This window comes from Perognathus longimembris, chromosome 1, assembly GCF_023159225.1.
Source record: "Perognathus longimembris pacificus isolate PPM17 chromosome 1, ASM2315922v1, whole genome shotgun sequence".
NCBI lineage: Eukaryota > Metazoa > Chordata > Mammalia > Rodentia > Heteromyidae > Perognathus > Perognathus longimembris.
This window is the reverse complement of record NC_063161.1, coordinates 102067158-102094654: the sequence shown is the minus strand read 5'-3', so window position 1 is coordinate 102094654 and position 27497 is coordinate 102067158. Positions and strand designations below refer to the sequence as shown.

The 27497-nt window shown below is 40.8% G+C and overlaps 1 pseudogene; it reads left to right on the top strand.

Annotated features, from left to right (window-relative positions):
• Window positions 1-2022: 2022 nt before the first annotated feature.
• LOC125367432 lies at window positions 2023-3297 on the top strand (annotated as a pseudogene).
• Window positions 3298-27497: the final 24200 nt, after the last annotated feature.

The following is a 27497-nucleotide window of genomic DNA, read 5'->3' as shown; positions in this document are numbered from 1 at the left end:
CTCCCACACATACACACACAAGATATATTTTTCTTTGTAGTTCAGTGAATGGGAAGAGTCAAGTTAACAAAGGTGAGACTGTATTCTAAGGATAGAAAAGAAGAAGAGCATCAGGAATCAAGAAAGAAGTGATAGGAGAGCCCAAAGGAAATGGAAACAGAAAAGTAGACAGCAGGGCACAATTCCATGATCTATGGGTGAGGGAAACTGGGAGATGTAACTATAGGATAAGCTAGGTGGCCTTGGTGACAACTGCTTAGAAATCATAGCACAGGAGAAACCCCGCAGTTTAAATATAATACAAGGATTTAGTCTGAGAAGAATGACTGCTTCATAGCAGGCAGCATTAAAGAAGAAATCCATAACCAGGTACTAGGGGCTCACACCAGTAATCCTAGCTACTCAGGATGCTGAGATCTGAGGATCATGGTTTGAAGCCTGCCTGGACAGGAAAATTCATGAGAATCTCATCTCCAATTAAACACAAGAAAACTGGAAGTGGTGCTGTGGCTCAAAGTGGTAGAGTGCTGGCCTTAAATGAAAAAGCTGAAGGTCAGCACCCATGTCCTGAGTTCAAGCTCCACAACTGACAGAAAAGAAATTCATTCTGTCACTCTTCATATCTTAGAGTGTCATAAAAAGTTATCATTTTGAGAAAAGGCCAATAGTTTAAGATCAAGCCACTTTGGGGACCTGAAAACAAGGTACAAATCAGGGAACTTAAGAACACCCCTACCACAGGGTCTTTGTGGGAGATGGTCATAAGAGGCAACTGTGGAGGAGAGGATCAGACAAGAAAAAAAATTGATTTATGGTCTGACAGTTACAGAATAATATACCCAGAATAAACATTTTCTCAGCAGCTCACAGAGTATTCTCCAAAATAGACAACATTTTAGAGCATAGTAAGTCTTCAAAAATACCAAAAATGATTTTTTGTATTTTCTTAGATTCTAATGGAATAAAACCAGAAATTAACAACAACTGAAACTACAGAAAATGTACAAACACACAGAAATTGAACAATATGCTTTTAATGATCATAAGTGATTTAAGCAACCACAGGGAATATGTAAAAATTCCTAGATTAAATGAAAATGCCACTCAACAGAGCCTTAGGGGTACAGTCAAGGCAGTTCTGAGACATGTTTATAAGTGCCTGCCTACATTAAAAAATTAGATTGCAGGAGAATAAAGTACTTTTACTAATAAAAAAATTAGATTGCAAAAAATTAGGTTGCAAACAAATAATTTCATGATGGATCTCAATGACTTACAAGGACAAGCTTAACCCAAATTTAGTATATAGAAGTGATTATGAGGACTGGGAATATGGCCTAGTGGCAAGAGTGCTTGCCTTCGTATGTATGAAGCCCTGGGTTTGATTCCTCAGCACCACTTATATAGAAAAGGCCAGAAGTGGCGCTGTGACTCAAGTGGCAGAGTGCTAGCCTTGAGCAAAAAAGAAGCCAGGGACAGTGCTCAGGCCCTGAGTCCAAGGCGCAGGACTGGCAAAAAAAAAAAAAAAAAGTGATTATGAATATCAGAATAGAATTTAATGAAGTGGTGACCAAAATGATAATACAGGAAATGGAACTGTGGATCAAAATGGTAGAGCACAAGCCTTGAGCACAAAAGCTCATGATAGCACCCAATCTCTGAGTTCAAGCCCTAGGACAAAAAGGAAGGAAGGGAGGGAGGGAGGGAGGGAGGGATGAAAAGAGAAAGAGAAAGAAAAGGGAAGAAGGAAGGAAGGAAGAAAAGAGTGAATAATACAAAGAATCAGTGAAACAAAGAGTTCTTTGGAAGGATGAAAAATAATTGTCAAACCATTAGCCAAACTAATGAATAGAAAAAGAGATAATTTAATAAAATTAGAGACCAAAGGGTATATTAACACTGATACCAGTGAAATCCAGGGAATCATGAGGGAGCACTGACATTACCACAGATTGAGAAAGCTAAAACAAACAGATACATTTATAGGCACATTTGACCTACCAAAACTGAACCAAGGCCGCGGCCGCGCTCGGGAGAGCCTGGGGGTTTCAAGATGGCGGCGCCCGCGGCCCCGGTGCTGAGGGAGAGCCCTAGCATGAAGAAAGCAGTGTCGCTGATAAACGAAATAGATATAGGAAGATTTCCTCAGTTGCTAACCCGGATTATTCAAAAACTTCACCCGAAGGCTGAGAGCAGTTTCAGTGAAGAAGAGGAGGAAAAGCTTCAAGCCGCATTTTCTCTAGAGCAAGATCTTCACCTAGTCCTTGAAACAAGAGCATTTATTTTAGAGCAGGTGGTGTACCACCATGTGAAGCCGGCCACCTTCCAGCAGCAGTTACATGGCATCCGCCTGGCGCAGGACAAAGTTGAAGCCTTCCTCAGCGTCTGGTGTTCCTTTGGTCAGGAGACAGTGGAGAAGTTCAGGCAGAGGAGTCTGACCCCACAAGCTGGAGACAGTTGGATGGCAGCTTAACCTTCAAATGGCCCACTCTGCTCAAGCAAAGCTGAAATCTCCACAAGCTGTGCTGCAGCTGGGCGTGAGCAGCGAAAACTCAAAGGAACTGGAGAAAGTTCTTGTGGAATTCAGCCACAAAGAGTTGTTTGATTTCTATAACAAGCTGGAGACCATACCAGCACAGTTGGATGCCCTTACATGATGCCTTGAAGACTGGTTCTCCATCATGTTCCTGCCAGTTCACTATTCTGCACTGAAGAGAAACTGCCTGGTTATGTTTTTTGGAGGTTTCAATGACTTTCCTCCTACAAATTATATGGCTTACCACTTTCTAAACAAATTAACAGCCAAGGGGGAGCACTTTCTCTACTTTTGGAGCCAGTAGCAATGGTTATGAGTACTTTCATCTTAAAGAAGTCAGAAATAAAGATCGTATTATTGTTCTGTGTTTTGCTGCTTTGCCTTACCTGCTTATTTTGTACATGCTTGATGCTACCTCTATAATCAAGGCAGGTCCACAGGTAGAGTATAGCAGAATGTAGAACTTGAGTAATTATGTTAGTATCACTGAAAAAGCAGCCATTCACCATCAAATACATTGCACACATTCTCCTATGATCATTGTATTTTGCTTGATGAATAATATAAGAAATAAATCTAAAATAGATCTAGTAGTATTCTCATGTGGGCTTCTCTGTACACTTGAATTTTTTTCTGAGTTTAATGAGTTAATCATAGCTTAGATTTTGTGTGCTTTTCTTTGAACTGCCAATTAATGATTCACTTCATAATATGGGTGACAGATTGAGATCATGAATAAAAGTAATTGCATTAACTCCTAAGTAAGCATTCTTAAAATTGTTGTGTTTCTTTTTCTGTGAATATTAATTGGTTTCAGTCAATAAAAATTTTGTGTTTTGGGATTACTGGAAAAAAAAAACTGAACCAAGAGGATATAAACAATCTAGGTTTTTCTGCTGCTGGTGGTGGTGGTGCTGCTGCTGCTGTATTATAGTTTGAACTCAGGGCCTTTTTTATGCTAAATGGTTTCTTTAGCATTGGAGCTATGCCCTCAGCCCAACCTAACATAAGCAATCTAAACAGATTAATAACAAACAATGAGATTGAGACAGTAATAGAAAAAATTCCAACAAGGAAAATCCCTGGTTGTGATGGACTTACTGGTGACTTTACTAGACCTTTCATCAAGAGGTAACACTGATGTACTTCAAGTTATTTCATAAAATAGAGAAGGATATTAGAAATGAATATACAACTTTGGGGGGAGGGAAGTCAAGAGGGAAAAACCTGGGAGAGAATGAGGGAGGGAGTGATACTGTTCAAAAGGAAACATACTCAGTACCTGACTCATGAAATTGTTACCCCTCTGTACATCACTTCACAATAATTTCTTTTTAAGAAAGAGAAGTAATGTTACAAAACTCATTCTACTGAGCCAGTTATCCTGTTAGCAAACCAAAGTAAGAATACAAAAAAAGCTACCACATTTTTTGTTGATGAACATAGATGTAAAAAATCCTCAATAAAATACTCACAAACTGAGTTCAATAACACATTATCAATCATGAGCCAATTGGTTTCATTCTAGGGATTCAAGGATAGTTCAACATTCCAAGTCAATACATATAAACACAGCACATAAATAAAAGCAAAGGGAAAAATCATGAGAGTATCTCCATCAATGGAGAAAAAAAAGTTGATAAAATCTACCTTTTCTAGATGCAATGACTTGTATTTGTAATTCCAGCTACTACGAAGTTGGATGTTGAAAGGATTTCAGGTCAAAGCCAGCCTAGGAAAAAATAAAACACTGTTTAAAAAAATAAATTGGGGGGCTGGGAATATGGCTTAGCCGGAGAATGCTTGCCTAGCATGCATGAAACCCTAGGATCGATTCGTCATCAACACACACACAGAAAAAGCTGGAAGTGGCATTGTGGCTCAAGTGGTAGAGTACTAGCCTTGAGCAAAAAAAAAGCCAGGGACAGTGTTCAGGCCCTGAGTCCCAGGCCCCAGGACTGGCTAAATGAATGAATGAATGAATGAATAAACAAACAAATAATATAAACTTTTAAAAAAGCAAAATGGTGAAATACAACTGACAGGTACCTACTATTCCAGCTATGCAGGAAGTACAAACAGGACCACAGTCCATGCCAGATCAGCCATAAAAGAAAAACACTATTCAAAAGATAAAAAAGTAAAAACAAAACAAAACAAAAAGGCAGAGGACATGACTCAAGTAGCACAGGCAGGGCAAAAGTCTGAAACCCTAATACTAACCCCTATCAAAAAAATAAGTTAACATCCTTTTATGATTAAAAAAAAGCTCTGGTGAAACTAGGAATAGAAGGAATATAATTCAACCACTAACACATTACACAACAAAACTGTGGTTAATACTATGCTGAATGGGTAAAAAATGCTTTCCTCCAATGAGGTAGACAAGAGTGTCCATTTTTCCCACTCTTATTGAAAATAATGTTTAAACTTTTAGCCAGAGCAATAAGGCAAAAGAAGGAATTAAAAATGACACAGAGCGGGCTGGGGATATAGCCTAGTGGCAAGAGTGCCTGCCTCGGTATACCCGAGGCCCTAGGTTCGATTCCCCAGCACCACATATACAGAAAACGGCCAGAAGCGGCACTGTGGTTCAAGTGGCAGAGTGCTAGCCTTGAGCGGGAAGAAGCCAGGGACAGTGCTTAGGCCCTGAGTCCAAGGCCCAGGACTGGCCAAAAAAAAAAAAAAAAAAAAAAAAAAAGACACAGAGAGGAAAATAATAAGTAAATTTCTTCCTATTTGTAGGTGACACGATCCTATATTTAAAAGGTCTTAAAACTCTAGCAGAACACTCCTAGATTTGATAAACACTTATAGTGAGGCAGCATACAAGAATCTGTAGTTTCTCTGTAGAGAAATTATGAACATGCTGAGAAAGAAATCAGAAAAAGTGTCATATATGCAATACCTCAGAAGAAAAGAAAATCCCAGGAATAAGCTCAACCAAGGGCAATTTTCCTCAGTTATGGGAAGTAGTTGCTTCAAGTCAGCAGGCATTTGAACAGCTTTCAAGGTGGCCCTTGCACCCAGCACCCCTTACAGTCAGGAGCTTGTAGCCAGTTCTTGCTCAAGTACCTTGTCAGCCTGCAACTCCAGCACCTGGCATCGATTGTATGGTGATGGGAGAAGAGCTATAGGTCAAACTTTTCTTTCTTTCTCTTTCTTTCTTTCTTTCTTTCTTTTTCTTTCTTTCTTTCTTTCCTTCTTTCTTTCCTCCTTTTCTTTTTTTTTTTTTTTTGCCAGTCCTGGGGCTTGAAATTCAGGGCTGGGGCACTGTCCCTGAGCTCCTTTTTCTCAAGGCCAGCAGTCTACCACTTGAGCCAGTGCCCCTTCTGGCTTTTTTCTGTGTATGTGGTACTGAGGAATTTAACCCAGGTTTTCATTCATGCTAAGCAAGCACTCTACCACTAAGCCACATTCCCAGCCCCCCAAACTTTTCGACTGATCAGTTCCACTGCCAGTGAACTTCCGGAAAAATCTTTGAGAACTACTCTGTCAATATTATGGTAGTGAACTGGTGAATCTAGGCTTATAAGATACAACTGGACAAGAAAATACACATGACAGAGCTGGCCTAGGACTGGCAAATATATATATATATATATATATATATATATATATATATAATATATGTATGTATGTATGTATGTACGTGACAGATTACACTCCCTGTCCTATTCACAAACAGATGCGTTCTTTCTATATGTGTGTGCTTGAACTCAGGGCCTGGGTGCTGTCCCTAAGCTTTTTTGTTCAAGGTTAACACTCTACTACATTGAGCCACAGCTCCACTTGTGGTTTTCTGGTGATTAATTGGAGATAAGAGTCTCACAGACTTTCCTGCCCTGGCTAGCATTGAACTGAGATCCTCAGATCTTATCCTCCTTGAGTAGCTAGGATTACAGATATGAGCCACTGGTGCCCAGCAACAGATGAGTTCTTAATTTATTTTTCCTTTAGCTGTCCGATCATTCTAGGGGGAACAAAACAAGATGTTGAGGATGGTGAAGATACAATTAAGACACAGAGAAGTAGCTGATGCTCATCGGCCTATGCCCATGATGGCATAGGAATTAGCCATGGCTAACAAGATATGTGCTATGAACTACCTGAGGCATTAAGCTTTCACATGGTGAAGCCTCAGGATTTCATGAAGTATCCAGCAATCCTTTGGCCCATTTCTCATTTAAAAAAAATAATAAAAGAAAATTGCCTGCTGTTAGAAATGTTTGAGTCTCTCCTTCTCAGCCTTGCTCATCAAACCTTTGTATACTTTGCTCAAAAAAAAAATAGAAGCTTCATTCTTAATGCCAAGTTTCTGTTATGGATTAATTTTTTTCATAAAATCATTTTGAACCAATCAGTAAGTTCATGGTTTTGACTTAACTGTAAGAATTTAAACTCACATTCTATTAAGATTTAGCTCTAAAGTCTCTCTCTCTCTCTCTCTCTCTCTCTCTCTCACACACACACACACACACACACACACCTAACCAAAGAGTTAAAAGGCTTCTACAAGAAAAACTATAACATACTAAAAAAAAGAAAAGAAAGAAAGAAATTAGAGACACCAGAAACTAGAATGAACTCCCATTGTCCGTGGGTTGGCAGAGCTAATATTATGAAAATGATCACACTGCTAAAAGAAATCTCCAGATTCAATGCAGTTTCCATAAAAATTCCAATGATATTCTTCATAGAAATAGAAAAACAATCCTAAAATTTGTACTAAAACATAGACAAAGCAATTCTGCATCTTTGGCGGGGTGGGGTGGGGGAGCAATGCTGGAATTTGAACTCAGGGCCTTCACACTTGTTAGGCAGGTAGCCATCCCTTTTGTGGGCTGGTTATGTTGAGATAGTGTGTCACTTTATTCTTGGGTTGGCCCAGACTACTGTCTTCCTATTTGTGTTTCCCTGTGTCACTGAGGTGATTGAGTTGGGTCACCAGGCCTAAAACCTGATCAAAACAGAATCTCCTGAGCATTTTTTTTTCTGGAATATGGGGACTGGGTTGGCCTTGAACCATCATCCATCAATCTTCAGTTCCCACATATCAAGCATTACAGTCTTGGGATACCACACTCAGAAGCTGTTTATTTAAGAACAAGGCTGGTTTCTTCCCAGCTTTCTTTCTTGACATTGGATTTCTCAGCTCACACTCTTACAATGCGAAGCCATCCATTCCTCCATGATAGGACTCCACTGGAAGCTGATATCTTGTTTTTGGATGTTCAGAAGCATAACATGAAGGGATCCTTTTTCTTTACATTTTACTTTGTTTCTGGTGTTTTGTTATAGCAACAGTAGATGAAGACATACTGTCAGTATGAGAAGGATTTTACATTTTATTTTGCAGCTCCAATGAATCAGGCTCTATCTTGCTTGATATGTTTTATACATTTGTACTTCAACTGTTTACTCCATTTCTGGAATGATGAAAATGTCTATCTCTTCCTTTTTTGAGAGTCTAGCCATTGATGATCATTAGTAGCTTCATCTGTTTATTAGAAGTTGCAAAATAGTAATATTCTAATTTGATTATTTCTTTTTCACTTATTAGCCAGTCTATTTCTGTTTGTAAAATACTCTTTATGGAAGAAACAACAACAACAAAAAACAAGAAGACAAGATCTCTGTTTATTGTTTTTCTCTTATCCAACAGTTTTCAAAATAAATAATTGTGCGGACATGTCCTTTGGAAATCTGGGGCTGTTGAAGTCTGCCGAGCCAGCCGGCAGTGAAAAGGGAATCCTGAATGAGGGGGGTGAGGATTAAAGAAAAGGAAAAATACAAGGCAAGAGAAAAAAGACAAGAGGCGAAGATGGGATACGAGACTGTAACTCAAGACTGCAGCCAGGTTTATTCTTAACTTCCAGGATATATGCAGTTTGAAAACCAGGAAACAGCATAGGCTTAAAATTCCAGAACACAAAAAGGCTTGGAGTTCGCAATACCCGACATAGCTAAGACAGGGTGAGGTTGGTTAACATAAGAATGGACCCCAGAGCAATACCTGATGGTAGCTAAGACAGGATGAGTTTGGTTGACATAAGAATGGACTCATGGCAGACATAGCAAAGCATTTCCGATTTTCCATTAAGCCATGTCCTTGCACGTCCTTGAAAACACAGCCAGAGGTCAGGAAGAATTTGGCTGCAAGTTTGGCTCCTGACATGTCCCCTGTCTTTATTTAAAGAAGCGAACCCGCCTGTCTTAGGTGGGGTGGGTCACCCAGCCTGCCTTATCCGTCCTGGGGATCATCTTCAGAGCAATGCTGAAGGCCCTTGTCTTAGGTCGGTCAAGCTGGCCCCGCCCTCAAACCCATCTCTGGCTGCGGTTCCTCTCAGGGGGAAAATTCATTCACTTGGAGCTTGACCTTAGATGTGACCATTTAGATGTGCTATAACTTGTTCCCAAGGATAGCTTGACCCATTATATTTATGGAGGGTCAGACAAATAAAGTCAAACCCAGCATGACAGCGCACCCGTTGCAAAGTTTGTAAAGCATGTATTTGTTCTCCCAGAAACAACACAGATTCATACAATGCTTCTAATTTTTGTTCTACCTTGTCATCAATCCTGCCTTGAAAGTGCAGGGCTTGCGTAGTATTATGAGCAAGCTGATTAACATAGTGAGCTGTTTGCACACTTTGTGTTAAAGCCACAGTAGCTGCTGCAGCAGAGACAGCTAAGGAAATAAAGGCTACAATGCCTGCTATTAATAGCCCTACAAATCATCTAGGGCGCATAAGCTCTTTTAAATGTTTTAACACTTGAATACCTGTTTCTTCATACCAAGCTTCAGATATGTTCACAGGAAGCATGACAAATGGAGGCTGCTTAATAACAATTACAGATTCAGTAAGACCACTATACAAGCAATTTGTAAAAGAACAGTTAGCACTATACAAGCAATTTGTAAAAGAACAGTTAGTACAAGTAACATTGAAATACATGTCTTCTATACAAATATTAAAAGGTCCATACATAATAGCATAAGGGGGTGTTACACAACTCATAATATTTTTTAAAGACGAAGAAGTGGGCCAAGAGATATTATTTAGGGCATCCACTAACATCCAGACATGATGTTGAGGGTGTTCATTCATCCACCACAGACCTGGGTTGTACTTGTTGGTGAGATTGGCTCCAGACCAGTCCATCAGCTGAGAATTAGTTCCTGAAATATTGGTTATAAGAAGATGATCATGTCTACACTTTATGGGGTGCAGTTCTCCCGTGGATTCTACAATTTGAGAAGAGTTGATGCAGCGAGGTATCATGAAGGACGATGTAGAATTAGCATGTACAGGGAACCCAGTAGGCAATTAAGTCATTTGTATATTATATACTTGACTGTTACCAGGAATCCAAATTCTATGATGTATGGATCGCATTACATTACAGTCTGGAATATAACTGTTGCGGTCAGTTGTAAAACATAAAGGGGTTCCAATGCCAGAAGCTGCAAAGTCTCCCATTTTAACATGTTGGACAAAAGGATCTAGAGCTGTACCATATGCTGATCTGTTGACATGGACGAACACCTCAGCTCCTTCCCAAGTTGCAGGGTGCAAAAATCGGTGGATCTGGCACATAAGCCCAGTGGGTCAGCGCTTGTACCATTCTGATGAGTTTCCACAATCCAAACACAATGCTCAGGTAGCCAGCGGGCATCATTTTCATCCTGTGAAAAACCACAGACATGTCCTCAACCCCATGTCAATACTGGATCAGGCCCGTGCCAAGCACTTGTTAAAGAATCTTTCCACTTAACTTGGGCAAAAGCTCTTTGCTCTCTCTTTTCCCAGAACCACTGTGCTGTGGAGTGTCCATTGCAGTCCAAATTTAAAAAATTTAGTACAAATAAAGCATGAGAAAGAATATTAACAGGAGAGAAGGGGTATAATTCCCCCGCCCCCTTTTAATTTAGAAATTTGGTGTTTTAACAAACCGTTGGCCCGTTCAACAATTCCTTGACCTTGAGGATTATAGGGAATTCCTGTAGAGTGAACAATTTGGTAAGATTTGCAAAAAGTTTGAAAAGCTTGTCCAACAAATCCTGGACCATTATCAGTTTTAATTTGTTTAGGAAGTCCCATAGTAGCAAAGCAGCGTAAGGCATGGGAGATACAATGTTTGCTAGCTTCCCCGATAAGAGGAGTAGCCATAATAAAATTAGAGTAGGTGTCTATGGTAACATGGAGAAAGCGGAGCTGTCCAAAAGAGGGAATGTGGATAACATCCATTTGCCAAACATGGTTGGCCACTAAACCTTGAGGGTTAATGCCATTGGAGGGCACAGACAGGAAGGTAGTAAAGTTGGGACAAGTTTTTACAATTTGACGAGCCACCTCAAGTGTGATATGAAAATGCTGACATAAGGCATGACTGTTTTGATGGTGGGCAGCATGTGATTGCTTTGCTAAGTCAATTTGAGTGAGAAAAATTTGAGTAGCCTCATCCATAATAGCATTGCCCTCCCTTAATGGTAAGAAAAGGCAAAGTGAAGTAATTTGGAGGGACAATGATGTGAAATTATGCCCATAAAATTGGCCCAAGCACTGGCCCAGGAATCACAATGAATATAAAGCCATTCTTGCTGTTGTAAAGTAAAGGATATGTAAATAACCTGTGGATCTCGTCCAAGATACTTACAAGATTCCACACAGCACATATGGACTAAGGTGGCCACCAATTCATAATAGGGAGTTAACACTTTTGAAGGAGTAGCAGGCAAGGAAAGCCATAAAAGGGGTCCCTTCTGCCAGAGGACCGCTGTTGGAGAATGAGGTGTAGTTAAAATATATGCTTCCCAAGGGGCTGAGTAATCAATATAATTTACATGCCTGCCAAGCCAGCTGGCAGTGAGCGGGAATCCTGAATGAGGGAGGTGAGGATTAAGGAAAAGGAAAAATAAGGCAAGAGAAAGAAGACAAGAGACAAAGATGGGATACGGGAGGTCTACATCTTGAGATTGTAACTCAAGACTGCAGCCATGTTTATTCTTTTTTTTTTTTTTTTGGCCAGTCCTGGGCCTTGGACTCAGGGCCTGAGCACTGTCCCTGGCTTCTTCCCGCTCAAGGCTAGCACTCTGCCACTTAAGCCACAGCGCCGCTTCTGGCCGTTTTCTATATATGTGGTGCTGGGGAATCGAACCTAGGGCCTCGTGTATCCGAGGCAGGCACTCTTGCCACTAGGCTATATCCCCAGCCCCGCCATGTTTATTCTTAAATTCCAGCTTATATACAGTTTGACAACCAGGAAATAGCATAGGATTAACTAAGGTTTAAGAAAACAGGAAGGCCCTGAAATTGGTAAATAACAACAGACAGTAAAACAAGATATGGTTGAATGGTTTACATAACAGACTCTTGTTGACATAATAAAACATCTCAGGATTAGTACTGTCCTTCAAGTAAACCATGTCCTTGCATGTCCTTGAGATAACAACATAGCCAGAGGTTAGGATGAACTTTGTTGTTGGCTCCCTAAGCCATGACCTTGCACGCCCTTGAGAGTAAGCCAGAAATCAGGGTTAATTTCGCTGTTGGCTCCCGACAACATGTTGGGAAGAAATGGCAGAATTTACTATGCTTAAGGCTTTAGCTGCTTCAGTTGTCATTTGTCTGGGAGATGTAGGTTCAAGGTCCCCCCTTTAATAGATCAAATAAGGGTTTTAATTCAGCTGTGGATAATTTAAGATAAGGGTGAAGCTGTAATGCCCAGATTTTAAGGCCCCCAAAGACAACCATCAAAGTCCACAGTCAAAGCCAAACCGCAAGTGTCGTTTTATTGCGAGTTCGAACCTGGTTACCCCCACCACCACCACCACCGTGCACTCATTGTCAGTCACGCTGAGAGACCTCGAGCACAATTCCAGTACAGCTTTTATAGACAAGTACAGGGAAGATGAGGAAGACCCCTGGTTACAAGTACATGATTGGTTGACATTTGCCCTAGTTTACTGGTCGCCTCAGGATTGGCCTGGGTTTTCCCGCCAAACATATGGGCCAGACGGCCTTAACCTTGGGGTACAGATTTGAGTGGGCCTCCAGGAGTGGTCACGTAGCCACATTCCTGGAGCCAGATGGTTCTTGTCTCTTGTGCCCAGATCCTGGCTGGGGTCTGAGACCGGGCACTTAGTCATGTCCAACCTTGAGTGGGCTCCGCGCGTGGACAATCAATCACGTCCCGGCGCCAGGTAGTTGTTATCTCCCATGCTCAGATTCAGGTATGTACAGAGTTCACAAAAGGGTGAGGGGGAGTTACAGAGTAGCTATAGGAAGACTGCTGGTATTTTTCCACTTCCCCATGGGTTAGCAAGCAAAGGTACAGAAGTAAAATAGCTGTTGGGGCATAATGGTTATAATTTTATTCTCTACGCTCTTCAAAGCCAATTAATATCTCCCAGAATTTTTGAAAATCATGTAAAGTACGCAAAAGAGAAGTTTTAATCTGTAATTTTTGACTAGTAAAATAATAAGGACCTCAAATATGACCAACAAATAAATATTTGCCAGAGTTCTGCTGTAACACTTAGAGAACAGCAGACTGGATGAGGTCCATGTGGCATTAAATCAAATCATATTATTTAACCTTACCTTACTGGCACATGAAAGAGAAAACAAATGAATAAAAAGTCTCAGCTTCAGTGGATCTGAAGTGGCTGTGTCTTCCATCCCAAATTAGCAGGCCAGCAGGAGAGATGGCTTGCATCTGGATAAGGCTGTAGTAGCATCTCTGAGTCCCCTGGATAGATTGTCAACCTCCTGCTGGTTGCCTGTAAATTTCTACACAGACTGGTTAAAGGCATTTTTAAATAGATTTTAGAAGGCATGGGCCTTTAACCATCTTTCTAGTCACAAAATCCACACAGATTGAAGGCCAACCAAGTCTGCTCTCTGTAGCAGCCAGGACAGTTTGTGAGTCATGGAGGGAGAAGACACCAATGCTACACCAATGCAGCCCTGTGGTCGCCAAACACAACTCTGATGCTTTTAACCTTGGAATAAGTCTCAGTTGCAACTCTGTCATGATAGGCCTGCTATAAACCCAACTCTAATCTTGGGGCAGGCAGAGCCAGGGTAGTGGCCTTTGACAGCCTTGGCCTGTCAAAATCCTCACAGGACTCCTAGATTGCCTGAACAAACCAGGCAGTTTGGGAGCCGACTGTGGAGGCAGCTTCCTGTAGCCACAGACTGCCACGGTCCACTCAGCTAGCACACATGTCAACCTGCATCCTATAAAGCAAAATGTTAATTTTGGGTCGGGAAAATTTAGATTAATAGTCACATTTGTGCAGTTGTTCCAAAATGACTCTGGTCCCTTGATCTTAAAGAGTTTATGAGAGGCTGGGGGTATGGTCTAGTGGCAAGAGTGCTTGCCTCGTATACATGAGGCCCTAGGTTCGATTCCCCAGCACCACATATACAGAAAATGGCCAGAAGCGGCGCTGTGGCTCAAGTGGCAGAGTGCTAGCCTTGAGCAAGAAGAAGCCAGGGACAGTGCTCAGGCCCTGAGTCCAAGCCCCAGGAATGCCCCCCCCCCCAAAAAAAAGAGTTTATGAGAGCATAGGAAAAAAAAGAGAAAAAAATGGAGAAGCAAAATCTTAGTCTGTATCAAAGAATTGTCAGGATTAGATGTACACTTGACTAGAACCTTTTGGAGTTTTTCTTAGACATATTTGCTTGCACCCAAACATGATCAGTTTGGGTTTAAAACCTGTTTTTTGTTTTGTTTTTAAGTTTTACCAACACATAGACATAGACAGACATACATACAGACATACAGACAATGTGTACAAGCTTTGGGGCACACTTAGATTTGTTCTTTAATTGGCCATGTAAGTTTTCTGGAATTCCAGTGGCAAATGATATTATTTTGCCTATATTCTAGAACCACGTGGTTAGACAGTAAACAAACAAACAAACAAACAAAACTTTTTGAGAAACCAGTTCAGCTCCCATGGGGAGCTTAAGTGGGACACTATGACCAGAGAAGTTCCAGGATATGGGAGACAGGACATGAGCAGAACACAAAGACAGCAGTCCACAGCATGACACCATCACCTTTCAGCATTTGAATTGCAAGGCTCCTTTGAATTGCAAGGCCACAGTTACAGAGTTCAGGGTGAGGGGCAGGGTAACCAGGAGCTAGAGTCTCCAAGTCCCTGCCCTGCCTCTAGGAATTCGACACGCCCATCACCTGGGGGGATGGGTGGGACTCCACCTCCAAGAGTTTTTGGAACCTTGATGGAACCAAGATGGTGCTTGCTAAAACTGAATCTATTGCCCGCCACGTGGTCAATGCTAGAGAAAACAGGATTTAGCCAACAACAAGCTTAACAATCTCCAAGCTTAACAAACATCAATAACAAGAACAGAAAACCTTTCTTTGTATCTTTCAAAGCAGATGTTAAACAAACATTGGTACCCTTGGAAGCTAGCACCAGCCCATCCTATGTCACAGGCAGGCAGAGTTTAGAGAGAGGCAGTAAAAGAGACAGAGAGAACTTCATCTGCCTAAGCACTCATAGAAGTTAGGTAAGTCCTACAAAATATTCCAAATATGTAAGATTGGGCTCAAACTTGAGCAGCTTTCCTGAAGCATTTTAGACTGTCCCCCACTTGATGAGCAACCAGCGGAACTGAACTAGAAATCAGTTGACTCCAAACACCCACAATTGCTGATCCCCTTGACCTAGCCCAGTAGCTTTATGGAAAATCCAAGCTCCAGGCTAATGGTCACTCACCCTGGTTGGGGTTTCAAATCTGTCATTGTCTTGGTGGAAGTACAGCGCTCGGTCAGGAGAAGTTACCTCGGTGGTGTTAGCATTTCCCTAGCCTCAGGTCCCGCCCCTCTGCGAGCAGCCTGCATTAGAGAGCTGTAAGTCTGCCAGAACTGTCGGTGGGGGCTCACCAGTATCTACCTTTAAAGAAGTTTGTTGTTCTGGATGAAGCTGTGAAATAGGGCTATAACTGATTTCAACATATTCTCAACATGGGTCAATCTATCTTTAGTAGGCTTATTGCATAATTTCTCCTCAGTGTCTGAGCCATCTGAGTCTTCCTTAAAATCTAGCCCATTGGGTTCAGATCTTATTAATTTTCTCAGCTCTTCCTGGGCAGCAGCATACGCTCCTGGGCTGGGCAACACTCATCAGGTCCCTGTTCAGTTTCTCCAATCGACTGATTGAATTTAATCTGTTTATGTCTAGGATCTAAGCAATCTCAGACCAGATACCAAAGAATAATAGCATCCACTGGGGTTTTCTCAGGGCCATTTGCATCATAATGTTCCTGAATCTTTTTTTTTTTTTTTTTTTTCTGCCTAGTTTCTAAGTTATTCGTTCCTTCCTCCAGGAACTGGGGGCATGCTTCCTCAATAAAGTGAAAGAGACGTTCTAAGTAACTTTGGCCAACTTTCACTGCCCGGGCATGAAGCATGCCTTTGGGGGCCTGCACGTATAGCATACAGCCTATACTTAGTCCCATAATTCCTTACCCCCAACTATCTCTCTCTCCCGCTCTCCTTCCCAAGAGTTCAGACATCCTTACCTGAGCAGGGGTCCTCTACCGTCGTCCCAGGTATTCGGGCACCACTTCTGCTGAGCCAGCCGGCAGTGAATAGGAAATCCTGAATGAGGGGGGCGAGGATTAAAGAAAAGGAAAAATACAAGACACGAGAAAAAAGACAAGAGGCGAAGATGGGGTATGGGAGGTCTGCAGCCTCAGACTGTAACTCAAGACTGCAGCCAGGTTTATTCTTAACTTCCAGGATATATGCAGTTTGAAAACCAGGAAACAGCATAGGCTTAAAATTCCAGAACACAAAAAGGCTTGGAGTTAGCAATACCCGACATAGCTAAGACAGGGTGAGGTTGGTTAACATAAGAATGGACCCCAGAGCAATACCTGATGGTAGCTAAGACAGGATGAGTTTGGTTGACATAAGAATGGACTCATGGCAGACATAGTAAAGCATTTCCGATTTTCCATTAAGCCATGTCCTTGCACGTCCTTGAAAACACAGCCAGAGGTCAGGAAGAATTTAGCTGCAAGTGTGGCTCCTGACATTGAAGTATTTTTTTTTTTTTGGCTTCTTTTTTTTGGCCAGTCCTGGGCCTTGAACTCAGGGCCTGAGCACTGTCCCTGGCTTCTTTTTGCTCAAGGCTAGCACTCTGCCACTGGAGCCACAGTGCCACTTCTGGCCATTTTCTGTATATGTGGGGCTGGGGAATCGAACCCAGGGATTCATGTATACCAGGCAAGCACTCTTGCCACTAGGCCATATTCCCAGCCCCCCATGATAACTTTTTTTTTTTTTTTTGGCCAGTCCTGGGCCTTGGACTCAGGGCCTGAGCACTGTCCCTGGCTTCTTCCCGCTCAAGGCTAGCACTCTGCCACTTGAGCCACAGCGCCGCTTCTGGCCGTTTTCTGTATATGTGGTGCTGGGGAATCGAACCTAGGGCCTCGTGTATCCGAGGCAGGCACTCTTGCCACTAGGCTATATCCCCAGCCCCCATGATAACTTTTTGATACCTTTTGTGAATGGCATGATATTCCCAGCGCAAGATTTCTTTCTATTTTCTTCTCCTAATCTGAAACCAGTCACTTTTCTCAAAGCTCTGATTTCTATTAACAGAAATTATGCATTAGGAACTGCCAGCTGGGGCTCATTGTTACTCTGCCCGTATTATAAGACTTTTTCAGTAAACAACACTAAAACATTTTCCTCTCCTTTAAGATGAAATATACCAAAAGCTGGTCATGATAGAGCCACTGGATTTAAGGTTTGAAATTAACCTCATTGTTCCCACATTTGCATCCTGTTTTTTCTCTCCCATACAAGAAAAAATACCTGGCTTCTAATGATTCCAACATCATTACTCTTTTGTATTATGTAAACACACACACACACACACACACACACACACAAAACAAGTAAAACAACCCACAAAATACAGGTTCAGAACAACACTACCAAAACTACCACCAACAATGTGATTGTAGAAAATAGTTTGTCAGGTTTTGTCCTTAGCATATAGTCCCCAAGGAACAGACTGTGATTTAAAGGTACTTGACAGAGTCCTATCACTATAGCTATGACATCTACTCAATTAAAGGTTTGGTTTCTTTGTTTCATCCTGCATCTTATTTTCAGGGTCTCATTTCTAAATTTTAACTTTCACAATTGTGTAAAACTTGCAAAACAAGTTAAATATATATATATATATACATGGTAGGTATAGGTACGTGGTATGTATATATATGGTATATATGTATATAGTTAATGGTATATATGTGTGTATATGTATGTGTGTGGAGAGACAGAGAACAAAATATATACAGAGAAACCTGGCTACTTTCCCTATCCTTTCTACAGTCTCCTCCATACTGAGAGAACTGAACGTTTCTAAGTTTTGAGGTTAGCTTTGTTTTAAAATATAAGCCATGTCTGAATCTATAATTGTATCTGTTCTCCCTTCAGCTTTTATAAACAAGCAGGGTCAGAACCCAACATTTCTTTCATGCTTTGTTTTTAACTGACAAATATGTTCTGTCTCAAGTCTACTTCTTCCTTTCTCTTACTTCAATGAACTGATATATGCTACAAAACCTGAACACACCATTATGACCTGAAACATATATTGGTGAAAAATACCCACTTTTTATAATTACAGTATCATTATTTCCAGACCATTTTTTTTGACCAGCATTCACCTGGAAGTTCACTTGTAATTCGGGTGGACCATCCTTCAGTGGAATAACCTGGAAGATTCCATTTAGTATTCACTGTTCTCTACCTTTTCCCTCTGCTCCCTTACCTCCCAATCTGGTTGCTGATAGAGTGGGATTCTACCACAGTAAAGCACCTTTGATGTGACAGTCCTCGCAGAGATCCAAACCAGATTGGGAAGAATGGCTCACACTTAGTCTGGAACTATAAGAATAACAAAAAAGGATAGATCCCCCAATTTTGCCTTCAGGGAGAAGTATTAGAACAATGGGCTTATTGTCTTACTTCAGCTGTGAGTTTTGGGACCAAGGCAGTCAGAAACTACAGAAAGGCAACCAGCTGTAATAAATTCCAGGGAATATCAACATGTGTGTACTTTCAGGGGGAAATTTCCAAGGATTTCTGAGAACACTTAGTAAATTCTTTTTTTTTTTTGTCAGTCCTGGGGCTCGAACTCAGGGCCTGAGCACTGTTCTTAGCTGCTGTTTTGCTCAAAGCTAGCACTCTGCCACTTGAGCCACAGCGCCACTTCTGGATTTTTTTTCTATAGATGTGGTGCTGAGGAATCGAACTTAGGGCTTCATATATATGAGGCAAGCACTTTAGCACTAGGCCATATTCCCAACCCACACTTAGTAAATTCTGAGCTTACATATGTTTAGTGTGTATAGGCAAGAACTCATTCCAAAAGGATTCAGAATCAACACAGTGAGTTTAGTGAACAATGAAAGTACACCTAAGTGAAAATTTAGTACCCTAACAGATGAGTATCCTAATTATAGAAAAGTATTATATCATAGAGGATTTGCTGTATATTTGTGGGAGCTAAGAAGTTCCAAGACTTTTCTTTTTTTCTTTTTTTTTTTTTCAAATTTTTATTATCAAACTGATGTACAGAGAGGTTACAGTTTCATACATTAGGCATTGGATACATTACTTGTACTGTTTGTTACCTCGTCCCTCATACCCCCCGCCCCCTTTACCTTTACCTTTCCCCCCATGAGGTGTTCCATTCACTTAGACCAAACAGTTTTGCAAGTATTGCATTTGTAGTTGTTTTTCTTTTTTTACCCTGAGTCTCTCAATTTTGGTATTCCCTTTCAATTTCCTAGTTCTAATACCAGTATACATGGTTTCCAATACACTCAGATAATGTTACAGAGATAGTGTAGGTACAACTACAGGAAGGTGATACAAGAACATCATTTATAATAGATGCTACAGATACACATGGTACGTTGAAAGTAATTACAACTGTGATATAGCAATCGTTTCCACATGGAGTTCATTTCACTTAGCATCATCTTATGTGTTCATAAGGGTATAGCTAATGGGCTCTTGTGATCCTATGCTGTAACTTTCCTAAACCTGTACTAATTACTCCCAATAAGGAAGACCATAGAGTCCATGTTTCTTTGGGTCTGGCTCACTTCACTTAGTATAATTTTTTCCAAGTCCTTCCATTTTCTTACAAATGGGGCAATGTCATTCTTTCTGATAGAGGCATAAAATTCCATTGTGTATATGTACCACATTTTCCTGATCCATTCATCTACTGAGGGGCATCTGGGTTGGTTCCAGATTCTAGCTATGACAAATTGCGCTGCTATGAACATTGTTGTGCTGGTGGCTTTACTGTGAATTTGTTCGTGGTCTTTTGGATAGATACCCAAAAGTGGGGCTGCTGGGTCATAGGGGAGTTCTATATTTAGCCTTCTGAGGAATCTCCATACTACTTGCCAGAGTGGCTGAACCAGTTTACATTCCCACCAACAATGAAGTAGGGTTCCCTTTTGGCCAAATCCCCTCCAACAATTGTTATTGTTAGTTTTCTTGATATATGACATTCTTACCGGGGTAAGATGGAATCTCAATGTTGTTTTGATTTGTATTTCTTTTATGGCCAGTGATGTAGAGCACTTTTTCATGTCTTTTGGCCATTCTCATTTCCTCATCAGAGAAGTCTCTTTGTAAGTCTTTAGCCCACTTGATGAGAGGGCTATTGGTTCTTTGCGGTTTTGTTTTGGAGGAAGGTAATTTTTTTAGTTCTGCATATATTTTAGATATGAGGCCTTTGTCCATTGAATGTCCGGTAAAGATCTTCTCCCAGTCTGTGGGCTTTCTGTTTATCTTGCGGGCTATGTCCTTTGCCATGCAGAAGCTCTGCAGTTTGATGCAGTCCCATTTGTCCAGCCTTTCTTTGATTTGTATCCTTTGTTAAGGAAGTTCGGTCCTGTGCCAAGGAGCCCAAGTGTTTCTCCTACTCCTTCCTTTAGTGTTTTCAGGGTGTCTGTTTTGATTTCGAGGTCTTTAATCCATTTGGAATTGATTTTGGTGCAAGGTGATATATAAGGATCTAGTTTTAGTTTGTTGCATGTGTTGAACCAGCTTTGCCAGCACCATTTGTTAAAGAGGCTTTCTTCCAAGTTATTGTTTTAGCTCTTTTATCAAAGATTAAGTAGGCATAGTTCTGTGGATTCATTTCTGGGTCTTCAATTCTGTTCCATTGGTCTTCAGGTCTGTTCCGGTGCCAATACCAAGCTGTTTTTATTACTATAGCTTTATAATACAGCTTGAAGTTGGGTATTGTAATTCCGCCAGCACTGTTCTTTCTGCTTAGGATTGTTTTTGCTATTCTAGGTCTTTTATTGTTCCATATGAATTTCTGGATTGCTTCCTCTATTTCATTAAAGAATGGTGCTGGGATATTAATGGGTATTGCATTGAATTTGTAGATAGCCTTTGGCAATATTGCCATTTTGATTATATTAATCCTCTCAATCCAGGAGCATGGGAGGTTTTTCCATTTCCTTAGTTCTGACTTAATTTCATTTTTCAAGCTTTTAAAGTTCTCATCAAAGAGATCTTTCACTTCTTTGGTTAAGGTTATTCCTAGGTATTTTATGTTTTGGGGAGCTATTGCAAAAGGAGTTGCTTTCCTGATTTCCACCTTGGTCTTTGGGTCGTTAGCATAGAGAAAGGCCGTTGATTTTTGAGGGTTTATTTTATATCCTGCAACTTTGCCAAAGTTTTGGATCAGCTCTAGTAGCTTGGGGGTAGAGTCTATGGGGTTCTTTAGGTATAGGATCATGTCATCTGCGAAGAAAGTTTAACTTCATCTTTTCCTATTTGGATCCCCTTTATATTTTCTTCTTGCATAATTGCTCTGGCTAGGAATTCTAGTACTATGTTGAAGAACAGGGGAGAAAGTGGACATCCCTGCCTTTTTCCTGATTTTAAAGGGAATGACTTTAGTTTTTCACCATTTAGAGTTATGCGTGCTGTTGGTTTGTCATAAACTGTCTTGATTATATTCAAGAATGTTCCCTGGAATCCCAGTTTTTCCAGGGCTTTTAGCATAAATGGGTGCTGGATTTTGTCGAACGCTTTTTCCGCACACCAGAGATAAAACCACGTGGTTCTTTATCTTGCTCGGGTTGATGTGGTGAATTACATTAATTGACTTGCGTATATTAAACCAACTTTGCATCCCTGGGATGAATCCAGTTTGATCGTGGTGTATGATTTTTTTGATGACCTGTTGAAGTCGATTGGCCAGAATTTTGTTGAGAATTTTTGCATCTATGTTCATCAGGGAAATCGGTCTATAGTCTTCTTTCCGTGATGAGTCCCTACCTGGTTTTGGGATGAGGGTTATGCTGGCTTCATAGAATGTGTCTGGTAGTGAATGTTCTCTTTCACTTTAATTGAAGAGTTTGAGAAATATTGGTGTGAGTTCTGTTTTGAAGGCCTTGTAGAATTCTGCAGTGAATCCGTCTGGACCTGGGCTTTTCTTGGATGGAAGATCATTTATTTCCATTTCTATTTCAATACTGGATATGGGTCTGTTTAGAAGGTTTAAATCTTCATGGTTGAGTTTGGGGATATGAATTTTTTCTAGGAAATCATCCATTTCTTCCAAGTTCTTGAATTTGTTGGCATAAAGGTTTGCAAAATAGTCCCTTATTATTTTCTGAATTTCGGTTATTTCTGTGGTGATATTACCTGTTTCATCTCTTATCTTGTTTATTTGAGTGTGCTGCCTTCGTCTTTTGGTCAGGTTTGCCAGGGGTCTGTCTATCTTGTTGATTTTTTTCAAAGAACCAACTCTTTGTTTTGTTGATTCTTTCAATAGTTTTTTTTCATCTCTAATTGATTTAATTCTGATTTGATTTTAATTATTTGCTTCCGTTTATTGACTTGGGGTTTGGCTTGTTGTTCTCTTTCAAGGAGATTAAGGTGCTTCCTTAAATTATTGAGTTGCTGTTTCTCCAGTTTGTTGATGTATGCACTCAGAGATATAAATTTTCCTCTGAGTACTGCCTTTGCTGTATCCCAAAGGAGCTGGTACTTTGTGTCCTCATCTTGGTTGAATTCCATAAACATTTGAATTTCCGTTTTAATTTCTTCAATGGCCCACTGATGGTTCAGCAGTGTGTTATTTAGTCTCCATGAATTGTGGGATTTTCTGTGGTGTCTGTTTTAGTTGAGCTCTAATTTTATTCCATTGTGGTCTGAGAGTATGCAGGGAATGGTTTTGATACTTCTGAATTTGTACAGATTTTCTTTGTGTCCAAAGATGTGATCTATTTTGGAGAATGTTCCATGTGCTGCAGAGACGAATGTGTATTCTGTTGTTGCTGGGTGGAATATTCTGTAGATGTCAGTTAAGTCTAGTTGGTCTATGCAGTTATTTAGTTCTGTGGTTTCTTTGTTCAGTTTTTGGCGTGTTGATCTGTTCAGAGGTGATAGTGGAGTGTTAAAGTCCCCAACTATCAATGTGTTTGGGTCTATGAGTGTTTTTAGAGTCAGTAGTGTTTGATTGATGAAGTTGGGTGCTCCTGCATTTGGGGTGTTGATATTTAGAATGGTTATATCTTCCTGTAGGAGAGTTCCCTTTACTAGTATATAGTAACCTTCTTTGTCTCTTCTTACTTTTTTTAATTTGAAGTCAATTTTGTCTGATACTAGGATTGCAACTCCAGCTTGCTTACTGGGGCCATTTGCTTGATAGATTTGATTCCAGCCTTTCACTTTTAGCAGATGTTTACTTTTGCTAGATAGATGTGTCTCTTGGAGGCAGCAGAAAGCTGGATCTTGATTTTTGATCCAACTAAGAGCCTATGTCGTTTGATTGGAGAATTAAGTCCATTAATGTTGAGAGTTAGAATTGAGAGATGATCGTTTGTTCCTTTCATTGTCACTATCTTGTTAAAACTGTTTCTTCCAATTTCTTGATCTGATGTTTACTATTTATGATTCATTTCTCTGTCTGTATTGGGCTCTTGATTATTTTCCCTGTATAGTACATCTTTAAGGATTTTTTTGCAAAGCTGGTTTGGTGGAGATATATTGTTTCAGTTTTTCCTTACTATGGAAGACTTTTATTTGACCTTTGGCTATGAATGAGAGTTTGGCTGGGTACAGAATTCTTGGTTGGTAGTTATTTTTATTTAGTGTTTGGTATACCTCATTCCAGGCTCTACTTGCTTTCATGGTCTCTGCTGAGAAGTCTGGGGTAATTCTGATTGCTTTTCCTTTATATGTGATTGTTTTCTTCTCCCTAACAGTTTTGAGTATTTTTTCCTTGGACTCTACTGATCCTGTTTTGATCACTATGTGTCGGTGCGATGTCCTATTCTGGTCTGGTCGGTTTGGGGTTCTAAATGCTTCTTGTATCTGTATAGGCCTTTCCTTCTGGATATTTGGGAAGTTCTCGGCTAATATTCTTTTTTTTTTATTTGTTTATTAATTGAACACAAATTTTTTTACAAGGTGTTGTGCAAAAAGGGTACAGTTACATAGTAGGGCCGTGTGTACATTTCTTGTGATATCTTACGTCCTGTTTTTCTATCCCTTCTCTAGGTCAGGTAGACACATATACAATATACAATGTATCATGAACATATACAGTATTCACAGACTTGGTATCTACTGTCTCTCCGTCTCCCTTTGTTAACAGTCATATATCATCTCGGCTACTATTCTGTTAAATAGGTTGCCTATCCCATTAACTTCTTTTTCCAAGTTTTCCTCAATACCTATTATTCTTAAATTGGGCTTCCTGATTGTTTCTTGAATCTCCTGTAGTGATCTGTTTTGTTGATTGGACTGGACTTGTATTGATTTTTTATCTTTCTCCATAGATTCTAAGGAATCTTCAGCTCCTGAGATTCGATCTGCTGCTTCAGTTAGTCGGGACTGTAGGCTAGCTACTTCATTTCGAATCTCTTTTCCTTCTGACTGGTCTTTCCTGATAATTTCCATGTCATTTCTTAGGTCCTGTATGGACTTCTTTACTTCATTAACTTCATTAATTTGGTTTTGAGTGTTGTCTCTCAAATCTTTAAGCTGAGTAGCTATCTTTTCATTTGACTCTTGAAGTTCATTTATCTTTCTATTTGTGGATGCCATGAAATTCTCCATTAATTTTTGGTTTGCCTCCTCATGCTCTAGAATAATTGACTGAAGAGACTCAAACTTTTCATTTATCATATTTATCAGTAGACTTTGTAAAGCATTTTGAGGGTTCTCTTCTATATCTTTGATTGCCTGCTCTGCTTCCTGCTTGTTTTGAGTGGGGGATAAGACTTCATTGTTTGCCATCTTTCTTGTGTTCCTTCTGCCCATTTGGGTTGGGGATGCCAGTCTACCAGCACCTGTGAGCACCGTTTAAGACCCAAAGCAGCCCTTACCAAGCACTGTTGTGTAAATCTTAGATGTTCACAATTAAATACACATACCTCTTATACCTGTGTATAAAATTAGATTTGGTGTTCCTAAAGAATACAATTTCAATATAACAACCAATTCTGAGCCCTGTATTCAGTAGTTACTTATTACTGTTACAACTCTATGAGCAATTCTTGTTCTTATATTAAGTTCCTTTTGGACTGGCTTTCTCTATGAACCCCTTTGTTTCACTCGAATTAAGCGAGGAAACCCTCGATCCAATAACCAGGGGTAAATGGGATCTGGAGGACCTAGTAGTAAGTCAGGAGGGTAAATTAGTGGTAATAAAGAAACTAGAGTAAAATGTATGGGGGGGGTGATGATTTTGGTTTAGTTTCAGTGACGTGGAAATGTGGAGGAGAGTAGAATCGGTAGAAACAACAAGGTTAAAATGATAGACAGTGGAGAGTTAGCCATAAAGAGTGGACCTGTTATTCATAGGAAAGTAATTTTTAAAAAAAGAGAATACATAGCGAGAACTAAAGAGAGAATACTGGAACACAGATGCACATAACCGAGAAGAGTTATTTAAAAAAGAGTAATAAAAAGGAAATACAAAAAAGAACAGAGAAAGAAAAAAGAAAAAAAATGGTCAACTACAACAATGACCACAAAAAAAACAAAAACAAAAAAAAGTGATAGAACCAACAGGTGAAAATGGGAAACAAAAACAAACCAATTATGTTTCAGAAATGAAAATATGAGAAAAAATAAAAATAAAAATGAAAGCTTAAAAAACTTTAGAGACAAAACAAAACAAAAAAAGTCTTCCTTGTTTGGATGGACTTTCTATGGTCTCTGGTTTCCTTGTGATGATCTGCAGTCTATTCTGCCACTTGGCTGGTTTGATATGCCTTCAGTTTCCAGGGGTGGGTCTGTTCTGACTCTCCTTCCCTGTGTTCCCACAGCTTGCAGGTAGGCCTTGTGCGTTCTCTGTAGGTGGGGACACTAGCGGTCTCGGGAGCTGTGGCACCTCCCGTCTGCTGTGGGGCCACTGTCTTTAACGCCTGGCTTTGAATAGGCTGCAGACTCAGTAGGGCAGGATGATTCTGGCCTGTTTTACCCATCTGAGTCACTTGCCTTGGGGTGGTTCCACCCTCCTGGGCGGGGCGGCCCTCTGGGCAGAGCTGGGTATGGAATTCAGCTCTCTTTCGGGCTGGGAACTGGGCTTCTAAATGGAACCGATTATCTGTCTTGGGAGGTTTGTTCTCCCATTTGGCAGTTCCGTGCCACCAATAGCTGCTAGCTGCTTTCACTTATTAATTTAGGAATTCCGGCAGGCAGGGCAGGCACCTCTAGCTGGGCCTAGGCCCAGGACACGCCTCCTACCTGGGCAGGGGGCGTTCTCCTGGGCGGAGCTGGCTTTCGCTAATTGGTCCCTCTTACCCTTCTCAAAGATGGCCGCTTGGTCCTCGTTTTCCCCAGGCGGGCTTTAGCTCCCGTCTGGTCTGACCCTTTGCCAGTGTCAAAGATGGCGCTTTGCTCTGGCAGTTGGGGAAGGAGCTGCTTGTGGGCGCTAGTGAGAATGTCTTTCATGGGAGTACTCACACTGTCTCTGCAATTTCAGCCCATCCATGCTCAGCCTGCGATCTGTATGTTCGCTGCCATCTGGAGAATTTGTCCCTGGTCTCTGTTGAGCTGCATGGGGTGCACGGCGCGGTGCTGGCCCCCACACTGGTGTGGCGTTGGGACTCCGCCCAGAGCTCAAATCTGTGTTTTCAGACCAGCTATGTTGATTTTTCCTTCCTGGCCGAAATCCCTGTACTGTTAGAACTTATTTGAGCTGTCTATCTAGCGGTAAAAGTTTCTCTGGGGTGGGAAAACTGCGCTGTTGGAGGGAGCTCAGCTAAGGCACTGTTGCTCCTCCAGCATCCCTCCTATCTTATATCCAAGACTTTTCATAGTGAGTCAGCAAGATCACAGAGACTCAAGAAAGTATATGGCTTAATTCTAATGCAAGGGTTAAGTCCAGAGACCCAGAAGAGCTAATGATATAGTTTCTAGCTATAGACCAGCTGGTTCAATTCTCGGGAAGAACTGATGTTCTCAATGGAGTCTAAAGACAGGAAAGAATTTGATGGAGACTTATTCGCTGTCAGAAGCATGGTCCTGGATGGTAGCAAGACTAGGTAGATATGCCTACAATTTGGAACATAAATAGGGGCATTAAAAAGTGACTTTGTCAGATGGGCACTGGTGCTTTGCACTTGTAATACTAGCTACTCAGGAGGCTGATACTCATGAGGCCTTCAAGTGTCAAGTAGGTGTCGGCTTGAGCCTGTAGGTGAGATGAGGGTTAGATTCGAAATACATACATTAAGGAGTCAGCACATAGCATTAAAGGAGGGGGTAAAGATTATAGAGAAAGGGAAGACATCTCAAATAGGTCATCAGTGAAGGAACTTCTTTCTCACTGAATAGGAGATGAGACGGGAAGGAAGAAAAGCTAGAAACATCAAGGGATTCCAGGGAGAAGGGTGGGGGT